Raw genomic sequence first — 12,475 nt, 5'->3', positions numbered from 1 at the left:
TTGTGAAGCCAGCTGCACCACTGCAGACTCAACGGCCCCATCTCACCTGACAGTTGGGGCACTCGCCTTCTCCATCAGCAAGTACTCTGCTTCTGGTTCTGCATCTGAATTAGCAGAGTCAGAAGAGTCTGAATAGGCTGGAGCATGACTAATAATGGTCTGTAGCACCTGTGGATATTCATGGCGAACTACAACATGGCCTCCACTGGTGGACTGATATACCAGCACCTCTTCTTTCTCCATCTCCTCTGTATCTGCTGCATCATCACCTGAACATGGAGAGAGATTGACAGTTTGAGTCATGTGTGTCCTGACAAACATTCACATGTGCACCAAAGGGCAGAAAGACACACAATGGCTGGACACATATGCATCTGACATCGTGACTTGGCACACTGTGAGCTGTAATTCATGGATATATGACATGTGCTGACATGCAGCACCACCCCACCCCTGGTTCTGTCCATTCCGTTAGTGGACACATAGATGTACAAAAGTGGTGGACACACCAATGCAAGGGAGAAGGCATGTGTCTGTCATGCATGTATCGACTGATAGACATATACAGGGCTATCATGTCAGACAGGTGGTATGTGGGGTGTAAACAAAGGCTCCAAATCAACTGAACTGAAGAGCCCACTGGAGTAATGACCTGCCAGCATTCAGACACCTGCATGCTGAAAATGGGCCTATTTAGCCAGACAATGTTGGTGTCTTTCTGCGGTGAAAATCCACAGAAAGCTAAAGCAAGAATGTAATCCGATGGCAGATTGGAAGAGCACATCACATTGTGGGCTGAGAAATACATGCAGCATTTTCACTGAAACTGTCACCCATCAGAAGGTGGGGCAGTGTTACAATTCAGACCCATTTTTCAACAGACAAATGAACAGCAGATAATTAAAAGTGTATTTTATTAATGACTGAAAGGAACAGCCTTGTACTTTAAGCTGTCATCTTTAAAATAACCAATTCTGTGTGAAAAGGAAGATGAAATCCATTGATGCAAAAGCAAAGTGAACCGTTGTCAGTAAAACACACAGGCCCTCATTACGACCCTGGCGGAAATCGAAAAACGATGGCGGAAATGCAATACCGCCATCGAATAGCGCTCGGTGCGATTATGACCCGTCACCGTAAAGTACGATGCCATTAGCGACACCGTAGTGAACGCCAACGCTAACTGCACCAAGTACGCGCACGCGCGCCATGCCAAACTGTAATTACCACCATGGCGCAACGGTACGCGAATTCTGACCCTAGCGGACATGTACCTAACGCCATCAAGCATGGCGGAAAGTACCATTCCGCCATGGTGAGAAGTACGGCATCGCGAATCAACCGTAAACGGCCCTACTGAGTGCCTGTACACCACTCCCTGGCCACATTGCACAACTCCTCGTAGGTGCAATGAAGTCACACAATGCAACCAGTGCAATGTACAAGTCACCCATGCATGCCAACGAACAAATGAATCCAGGGGCTCCAAGTGCCTTGTGAGTGGGCATCCATATTTGCCATGGCACCATTGCCGCACTGATGCAGCACAGGCATGTGAAGGTTCAAGTACAGCAACATGAGCAGAAAAATGAGACAAACAAAAACAGGCCCCCCCATCGACTGACACCAGTGTAAGGCAACATTCAAAGCAGTATCCTGAGTGAGACTGCACCAGCCCTGTACTCCTGCCAGTAAACAAACCAACCATCAGCATAAGCATGTACCACACAAGTTGGCAGAGTGACAGAGCAGCCAGGCTCATCTCAAGAGGGGCCAATGGGAGCTGCAGGGCACAGATGGCACGAATACAGAAGCTATTCCAATGGACATGACCTCAGTCTCCCTCCAAGAAACGCATGCACACACAGGCACCTGTGACCAGCCATAGTCTGATAATCACATCATTCCACCAATCCACCTGGCTGACCGGCATCTGTTACATAAAAGCTAATCCCCCGCCCCTGAGCATGACATCATTAAAACAGTCATAATGGCAGGCCCAATCCCTGACCTTACTGGGCTTCGTAGGCAAACGCGGCCAGTACAGTACCACGGAACTATACTCAGAAGCCGGAACCCAATGCAGATCTCCTCACAATACACCGCTCCACAAATAGGAATATGCTACATTACTTGCAAAGAATAACGCTACACGGTTAATATCAGAATAGAAATTTAATGCACCACAAAATCACCAAGCCCATACAGCCATTAGGTCATGAACTCCAAAATACATTTCAGTATTGTGGGCTGCATCCGCAATAAATGACCAGCTTCTGCTTGTGTGACGCCCTGTTCCTTCATGGTACACAGGGGCTACATTCACGTTCAAAAAGGCAACATGGAAGCGCCTAGAACCGCAGGGCCGTCCCATTAGGTAGGCACTAGTCCAGCTGAAAGGTCGAAATGTTGCTCCTAGCCACTAGTACTGCGTAAGGGCATGTGGCCCATTGGCGATCGTCCCATAAGATCGTAATGGTGCTCCACTGATTAACTCGAAGCAGCAGGTGTCGGGAGTAAAAGCCATCTGCAGGAGTGGCATACAGATAGCAGCGGCAAAAGGGGAGGAGATACCTGTCACCCAAATGAAATGAAAAAGAATAGTATGGCCATCAGAACTTGATTTGTATTACTCACTTCAATGATCACACTAAATCTACAGCCATATGCATGCTAGCCCACTCAAAAGGATTATTCCCACCCAAAAATCACTTGCGAATCACAACTATAAAAATCGAGGTGAAAACACTATTACAAACGAGTGTTTGTGTGCATGCGTCTGTTAAGACAGAATCCATTAGATGGGATTAGTAACGTGCATAGACACAAGTGTTTGAAGGCGCGTCGAGACAGGGAGGGTTCAACAAGGGCAGAAAGACGATGGTCCCACTATGGCAGCTCTGCATCACATAGCGCAGGGGAGGTGGATAGATTCCAAAAAGCCCTGTACATGGCAAACTCTCCATCAAATCATCTGTCCATGCATCCATACATCATTCCCTCATCCCGGTATGAAAACGCCTGATTATTTACTCACATAACATGTGAAATTTCCATTGAGTCTGTGCGTAATGCAGTCTGCAAAATCGACTGTGCTCCAGCCCGGAATTCCAGTGTTGTGAAGTAACATGTATTTGGGAACGTCCGGCCTTATCGTCCACTACGCTATTGCGCATCCCATACTATTCATATCAATCATAGCATTCTCGCCATGGCCCCTGTCCGAAGGACATTAAACAATAGAACCTTATATCTGCAGTCAGACCTGTGGGCGTCTCCTCGCCGCTAGCTGAAAACCGAAAGCGCTGTCCTTCGAATTCCTCATTTGCAACATCACGTCGAAAAGGCATCTGTGACCGCTTGAAATCACAAATTCATCCATGTAGTGCGGCAGTGTGTGAAAATGGCAACTGGCTTCACTCACAAATGGGACGCCCCGCCCGTCGGTGAACCGCGGTACAGTGCTGCATGAGGGTCCACCGTTAATCGAGTACTACATTCCACTGACCCTTCACAAGTTTGTTCGCGACTGCAAAGATAGTATGTGAAGCAATGGGACCATAGCAGAATGAACATGTGCACCAATATCTCACTGCCATCGGGATGAAATATATGATTGTAATGGCAAGATGCCATGCGTCGAATTGCAGCGTTGTGTGCGGGACGTGCTCGCTCAAAGGGGATTGCAGCTTGCACAGGTGGAATGAATCACCACAGGTGGAGGCAATACAGCTTGAAAACACATAAATTGCACACCCAACCCCCTCCCACAACCACACCCACTCCAAAATGCTACCGGCAGGACTAGCGATGTTGGCCCTGGGGGACCTGATAGCACTGCAAGTACTCCAACTTCAAGAAGAAGACGAACACCAACTACTACAACAACCGGCCGCACAGAGGAGACGCAGGAGGAGGAGGAGGGCAAGGCAGGGCCAGCAAGGCCCGCCAGCACAGCCACTACCACCACGCAGGCAGCCCGCAATCCCACGCCTCCGAGCACATCCGTTCAACCTCACGGATGAGCAGATCCACACCCTCTACCGTTTGGACCGGGACACCATAACCGCCATTGTGGACATGACACAGGCTGACCTTGTCTGCATGATAGATAGCCCAACCGCCATCCCACCCCTACTGAAGGTGGTGTCTGTACTCCACTTCCTGGCCACAGGCACCTACCAGCACACAGTCGGACAGTTGCATGGCATTTCACAGCCAGTGTTCTCACGGACACTATTGCAAGTGCTCGATGCCCTCCTGAAGCACGCAGACGACTACATCTCTCTACCACGCTCGGAGCAGGAAATTACGAACACAAAAGTGGGATTCCATGCACTTGCCGGCATACCGGGTTGCATTGGTGCCATCGACTGCACCCATGTGGAATTGGTTGTCCCACATGCCATGGAGGCCCAGTACCGCAACCGAAAACAATTTCATTCTCTTAATGTACAAATGGTGTGTGACTCCAACAGGATCATTACACATTGTTGTGCCCGATTTCCTGGATCAACCCATGATTCTATGGTCTTGAGGAACTCTACAATACCACGCTACATGGAGCGACACGCAGGGAACAGATCCTGGCTACTCGGTGAGTCTCATTTCATGCATGATAATGTGGGGTATGTGATGCGGCAATGACCTGGCAGGAAGGGGGGGGTGCGTACGTAGCAATGCCATTCCACAAACATCCTTTATTGTCCACATACAGGTGATGCCGGGTATCCACTGAAGAGATGGCTCCTTACACCACTCCGGAACCCACAGAACCAGCATGAGGAGGACTACAACCATGCCCACTCACGTACCCGTGTAGTCATAGAACAGGCATTTGGCCTACTGAAGACTCGTTTCCGCTGCCTCAGCAGGTCTGGCGGGGCACTCCTGTACCGCCATGAGAAGGTTGCAAAGATGGTCATGGCATGTGTCATGCTACACAACATGTGCGTACGTAGAAATGTGCCCATGCCCCCTGATGCAGAACTGCAAGCACCTGAAGATGGTCATGATGAGGGTGGGGATGTGGCAGCACCTCAAGGAGTCTGCGAGGCACAGGAGGGCCGTGACATTCGTCAGATTCTCATTGATTCATGCTTCTAGCACTCACGCCTGGTGGCTGATACATGGACACGGGATTTGTGGCACTGTGTGTGTCTGGAACATGCACAATATGGACTGTACGCCTATAAAGGCCTCGTACACAAAGATCAATGTCCACACATCTCATTGGATGATCGTGCATTGTTTATAGCATATGTGAAATTATGTTACACACCCCATCGACCCGCCACCCAAGTGAGCCCAACACACCCCCTCCACCCTCCTACCTCCCCCCCGAACACCAGTGTCCGAAGATGCTCATTGTCAGTGGGCAGACGCTATTGCAAGCCCCCTCTCCGGGTATCAGGGGCACCCCTGCCTGTGGAGCGCAGGTTCCTCCCAGATCTACGTTGGGGGCTGCCCTGGACGGAACTTGCAACGGATGATGTCTCTGCCTGCTCACGTCCATGCATGTCCCTAAGGGTTTGTGAGAGCTCAGTGAGCACACGGCGCACAGCGGCAAGTTCAGCACATACGTCTTTGGACGTCGCATGCAGTTCCCCCCTCAGGCTCTCGGTGCTTCTCTCCATTTGTACTCTCAGGCTCTCGGTGCTTCTCTCCATTTGTACTCTCAGGCTCTCGGTGCTTCTCTCCATTTCTGCCCTAAGTGTCTCAGTTGATGTTTCTATGGCTGCCTTAGTACCCCCACATTCATCAGCATGGTCCTTGAGGAGCGTGGCCAGTTGCTGCTGTTGCACGATCACCTGGTCGAGGGACTGTTGCCTCTGCTGTGCCATGGCCATTTGCGGTGGTGTCACAGAGGGGCTGGTCACCTCATGTTGCCTTGCCACAGGGCTTGTGGGGGATGGCCAGTCGTCGTCTTGTGGGTGCCCCTGCGTGGTATCCTCATGGTGTACGGGATGAAACAAACAGGGGGATTGAGACAGGTCATGGATGGATCTTACTTCGACATCCCCGTTTTCTGTGTCGGAGCATGCTGCCATTAATGCAGTGTCACCTATGGTGCTGCTGCCACCAGAAGCAGTGCCTTCTGTGGCATCCATTGGGGGGACCTGTGGTGGTGCTGTTGTGGGCATGCTGGCTGCTGGGGTGCCTGTTGAAGTTCCCTCCTGTGTGCTGCCACTTGATTTGTGCTGCTGCCGTGTCTTGATGCGTGCAGCTGAGGTGGAGGGTCTTTGGCCGTTGGTCTTGGCCCTCTTTGCAGGTGTGCTGGTAGGGGTGTCCTGGAGCTCGTCGTTTGAATCGGACCCTGTGGTGGAGTAAAGGAGGGCGAGCGTTATTAATGGGTCTGTTGAAATTGGAATGGCAATGTATCACATGCATTGGGGTGGTACCTGAGGGTGATTTGGGTCGGGGCCTTGGAGGTGGTTTCATTTTTGTGTGGATTGAGGATGCAGTTGTTTTGCAGCCTGCAGTTAGGGTGTGCCTGCTGCACGTGTGAGGGTGTTTTTAGGATTTTTAATTATTTATGTATTTAATGTGAGTTTTAAAGTGCGCTATCAGGCCAATGTATGTGGACGTTCTCCTGGACATGTGTTACTGTTGCACTATGTGGACACATGGTACTTCACATGATTGGACATTGTGGATTTAGCATTGTTTTATTTGGCCCACCTACCGGATTCTTCGGATGTCTGCACTCCTTTCTCCATCCCTCCGACTCCCTCTATACTCTCCATTCCAATGGTGGAGGCACAGATTTCTTCCCAGGGGGTCAACTTGATGGGTGATTCCGATCCTCCCCCGGTAGCTGTGGCAATGTTACGGTTGGCGGATAGTATGCTCCGTACGCGTATCCGCAGGTCATCCCATCGCTTTCTGCATTGCTGTGGGTTGCGGGGTGCGGTCCCCACCGCACTTACCCGCTGTGCCACCAGGGCCCATATGGCCTTCTTGTTCGCAAGTGCCGTCCTGGTCATTTGCGTCGAGAAGACGACGGCAGCATTCTCCTGGAGGGTCTCTGTGAGCACGGTGAGTTCCTCACGGGAGAAGTGGACCTGCCGCTTGCGGTCGCACGCTTTTTTCGCTACTTTTCCCATTTCTATTGCTTTCACTAGAGTGGATGACGGGTTGGGATGTGTCTCAGGGTAGTATTTTTAATGGTTGTGTGGGATTTCTGATTTTATAGGTGTACGGCGTGCTGTTTCCCGTTCCGGGACCATGTTTTTACTTCCGTTTCCGTATATTTACGGTCACCGTACTTTCCGATTGCCGCTCATTACGGTGACCGCTAAGATGGGTGGCGAATTGCACCTAGGGCGCCGTACGACGGCGGTGAGGGGCGTTTTGGGGACATTTCCGCCATCGCAGACTTTGCACTTCCGCCATGGCGTAGTGCTCGTGCCCGATGGGTCGGAATTAGCCTCACTTTGCTCCGTCGTGCAATGGCGGAAACGCTATTTACGCTATGGCGGTCAGGTCAGTCACTTTCCGCCAGGGTCGTAATGAGGGCCACAGTATGTAAAAGAATAAAAGATGATGTTAGAAAATGCAATGGTTGAGTACCTTCAGCCAAGGACAATTGGTGGGCCTCTGGCGCAAGAATTCACAAATGGCTTCCCCACACTGCAAGCCTGGTTCATGCATCCCCACTATTTACAATTGCATAAAATTGCCTGAAGGGTGTTGCAAATCAAGTTTCCCCCAGACCTGCTGTCTCTGAAGACCATTCCGTGCAGGCCAAATGTTCTAGCTAGTGCGTGACTGGAATGTGGGGAGGGAGATATCTGTGTTGCCAAGGCCTCCCAAGTGTTAACGGCCGGCAACCATCAACTTTAAGCAGCAAATTTCAAACAGCAAATCGTTTAATTAAAAAAAAAAAAACTCTGGTGACAGGCTTGCCAAGAGGGTCAAATGGCCTGGAGACAGGAGAGCTCCAATTTGCATAACATGAAGATTTCATATTAATTTAAAAGGACTGTTATAACGTATGCCTTTTTCTCAGCAACCATAGGTTGTACTGCCTTTATTTATGTGTCCTTTTTTAGATACTTTCCAGGGGATGTTGTTGAAATAAAATGCATCTACCTGCGATTTAGGGAATTGTAATGACCAGCTAAAATGTGTTCCTGGCTGCTCTGAACATGTTCCGAATTTGAGAGTTGGCAAACTGGTGGAGTGTAAAATTAGGAATGTTAGGAGTAAATTGCATGTTCTAAATGATTATGTTTTTTGTAAAAACAGCGGAAAATTGCCAAACACCCGTACAACATTATGTGGACCCAGCTGTTGTTTTATTTAGTTCCCCTTGATTAGCTGAAGCACAATAGATATACATCATGGCAGTTACTAGTAAATCACAATGTTTTTGCCACATAACTACTTTTTGGCAAAAGGTTGACATGGAACAAATGGGGATTTCAAATGGGAATTTTCATATGTCTGTTCCAGACTCCTTAACCAATCCTTAGAGAAAGGCAGGGCTTGGGAGGATAGGAAGGGTAACTGTACAATCCTGGTTGCGAGGACGTTTGAGGGCATGGCCCAATATTAACAACTTGATGGTGTCATGTTGTGGGTGATGTTTGCCTGTCAGGGGGACACGTCATTGCGTGTTGCAATTTGCACAGGTTTCGAACATTGAAACCCTGCATGCAAGTACTGGCACAGATGTGTAGGCCAGCAGACAGTGATGTGAACAGTCATGCTAACAAGTGCCACACATGTGGACCACACAGGAGAATCGCTGAATGTGACAGAAGTGTACACGGTAGCAAAAATGTATTGCCCAAGGATGGCTTACAACTGCAGCCAGCTGTACTACTACACAAATATAGGTAGGTCAACCATGATTGTTCACACATATGATGCACACAATGTCAATCACCAGATGTGTCCTCATGGGTCTCCAAGCATCCCACGCTTTGCACCTGCTTCTCAATGCTGATTAGTTGTCTCGTGGCCTCTACAGAGGCCAGGTTGACACAGAGTTTATGCTTGGTCCTCTGTGTGAGATCATTCCACCGCTTCTGAACCTGTTCAGCAGTGCGCATCTCCACACCTAAGGTGTTGATGAGGTCTGTAAATTAACAAGGGTGGTCCTGGGAGTCCCTCTGCCAGACATTAGTCCTGGTTATGAGAGACTTACCCAGAGTCTTTAGCTCACTATCTTTCACAGAGAAGAAATATCCCAAACATATCAGTCTTTGCAATGAAATGCTAGGCAATTCTCCTCTGAACAAGAGTACCAACAGCATCCCCAGACACGTGTTTCGGTCTGGTTGGACCTCATCAGTAGGGAGGAGCTGTGCCTCTCTAAGAGTAGTGAGCAAGGGGTCCACGTCTGGATTCCCCTAGTAACTTAGGGTGAGACCCAAAATTACTTAAATATGCAAATTAACAAGGGGGGTCCTGGAAGTCCCTCTGCCAGACATTAGTCCTGTTTACGGGAGACTTACCCAGAGTCTTTAGCTCACTATCTTTCACAGAGAAGAAATATCCCAAACATATCAGTCTTTGTCCTGCCCTGGGGCAGTCCAGCACTGAAATGCTAGGCAATTCTCCTCTGAACAAGAGTACCAACAGCATCCCCAGACATGTGTTTCGGTCTGGTTGGACCTCATCAGTAGGGAGGAGCTGTGAATCTCTAAGAGTAGTGAGCAAGGGGTCCACGTCTGTTGATGAGATCTGTGACATGCAGCCATGCACCGTTCATTGTGCGGATGTAAACTTGCTCCCTGCACACGGGACCGTCTCATGATGGTTATTGGTTACAAGTCTCGGGAGGATAGGTTAGGGGCAACATGCTCGCCTTGAGAGCAAGACGACACAGAGCAACACAGGTTCAATCTGTGGGTCCACACTTAGAAACCTCTGGGTATTGAGCGTGTTATAAATAACCTATCATAGTCAAATAGGTTCTGGAGGTTCCATCCGGGAAGCACCTCTTCCTCTGCGGACACTTCTCCTGTGCTGTGTCTTGGGTTGGAGCCTTTTTTCTGCTCTGCAGGTCATCCCTTCTTGGCCTTAGTGGCCCTAGGTGGTGCTGCTTCACAAGTCTGGATGCAACCACATCAGCGTCCAGGTGCCAGGTCACCTGGGGGCTGAGGCCCACGACATCCTCCTGGGGCTCAGGCAGAAGTGACCTCACCAAGTTCCCAAACCTGTCTACTCCCTTTCCCTTTTGGGGCCTTTCCACTCAGATGTAATGGATAAATGGAAGGCACACCAAGATATTGGGTCCTAAGTGAAAATATAGTTTTCACTGGACTAAAAAAAAAAGAAAAAGATCGATTTAGAATGACCCCTCTGTGACCGCACAGAGCGGTCATTCTAAATCGATCTATAGAAGAGGAGCCAAGTACCCCCACCTCAACTACTTCACCTATAGTGCCTATATGTAGGGAGCCAGAGTATGTGACATACACGGAACAGTTAAAATGACAAAGGCTAGAGTATGAAAACTGTGCAGTACCTTTGAGAATACCAATACCTAAGAGAATCTTAGAAACAAGATTCCCATTGAGGAAACCATACCTGTATTCAAGGAAGTATGATAGTCGTTTAAATGAGATTCCTGAAAAAGCACAGCAAATGAACGGGAAAAGCGAATGGTGACGTCACACTGAGTCGAGTTGACATACATAGAGGATGCAGAGATATAAGAGAATTAAGTAATTCTATAAGGCATCAAGAAAGTATCGAGGATAAGTGACATCTTGGTATCAAGGTGAAAAAGCTTATGCCACAGAAACGATGAAGATATCAAGTGATTTTACACGTGTACAGTTGCAAGAAACGCAAGCAGACGAAGTAATCATGAGGCTGGCTTTATAGTGAATAGATTGCGGCAAGCGCCTATATATATATATATATATATATATATATATATATATATATATATGTATATATATATATATATATATATATATATATATATATATACATATATATTACATGGACGCGGTAGCGTCCATGTAGTTATGGTTAAGTTGGTGTTTCCATAGGAAGAGCATTTTTGTGTGGCTTATAACTTCGCTCCCTCTGGACGAATCCTCACCAAACTTTGCAAAAAAAGTATATGGCCCACCCTGAATTTGTTTGCAAAGTTTGGTGAGGATTCGTCCAGGGGGGTAAAAGTTATAGGGGGGTCCCAAAACTTGTGTTTTTTCCTATAGACATAATAGGAAAACACTTTGTGCACGGCCACAGGCCAAACCGCTGGACGGATTTACACCAAATTTGCGGCAGGAGTGGGGGCTTGGTCCTGAAAGCGTGCTTTTGCAAATTTTGTGTAAATCCGTCCAGTAGTTTTTTATAAAATGACCAAAACGTAAGGCAAAACAATTAGTGATATCTGTGTTCGCTTCGCGGACGGACTTCCCTGTTCGCTCCGCGGACAGCACCCCGATTGGCCCATGGCCTTGCGTCATGTCCGTGGACATGCGACGTGTTCGCTGATTGGACGGCGAGGGGCATGGAGCGCGTCAGATTTTCTGTGACTCCCGCCATCTTGCATTCGCGGATGACCGCCGTCAGCGCGGTGAAACGTGGATAAAAAATTGTATTTAGTGCCGTGTGTTGGTGTATAAGAGTGTTTGGGGAGGGTGGGGGGAGTCTGAGATAGGTTCAATGTTTTGTTTTTTTATGTGCTAGACGTATTTGTTGTGTTCGATTTGTCCGCGGAGAACACGGCTGTTCTGACATTTTGTAAATAAACTAAATGGTGGGGTGTTTAGAGGACGGAGTATGTGTCATTTTTGTTCGCAAGGAAGGTAAAAATGAGCTATCAACACTCGCGGTGTACTTAATTGTTCGTAAATACACAAACTGAGGGTGTCCTCAGGACGCTGTCCGTATTGTAATCTGTCTAGTTGAATGTGTTCTAAGAACACTCGCAGTGTCCCGAAATGGTTGCAATTACACAAAATGGGTGTGTTCTGAGAACGTTGTTTGTATTGTTCGTTGTCAGGGTGAAAGTGTTTTAAGACCACTCCTTTTGTCCGCTAATAGTACAATTTCCTATGGGCGTCAACCAACTTTTTGTCCACTAAAGAAACGATAAATCCAGCTGGTGTGCGCCGACATTATGTGATAATCCTATGACTGGCGCTATGGACCTGGCTGACTTGCTTTTGCGACACTAAATCATATCTCCCGCCCCTAAGCCTGATATTATCAAAGCATTCATATTCCCCGCCTCTCTCCGTGACGTTACAGGGTGCGTCATCAAACGCGCCCAGTCCTCTCTTCAGTCCTAAGTGACTTTACACAGAACCCGGAAGACAACACATATTATGTCACAACACAGCGCGCCACAATTCGGAATATGAAACAGTGATTTAAAAGCAAACAGCAAGATTGTAAATTTTGTAAAGTACATTTATTTGACATCAAATGTTTAGAGAATATTCAGCAATTTGCACGTGTCTTTGTTGTTGATCCGCAAAAGTTCATGTTGAGGCACGCG

Source organism: Ambystoma mexicanum, chromosome 7q (assembly GCF_040938575.1).
Source record: "Ambystoma mexicanum isolate Mex_15411 chromosome 7q, UKY_AmexF1_1, whole genome shotgun sequence".
Lineage (NCBI taxonomy): Eukaryota > Metazoa > Chordata > Amphibia > Caudata > Ambystomatidae > Ambystoma > Ambystoma mexicanum.
This window is presented reverse-complemented; position numbering follows the sequence as displayed.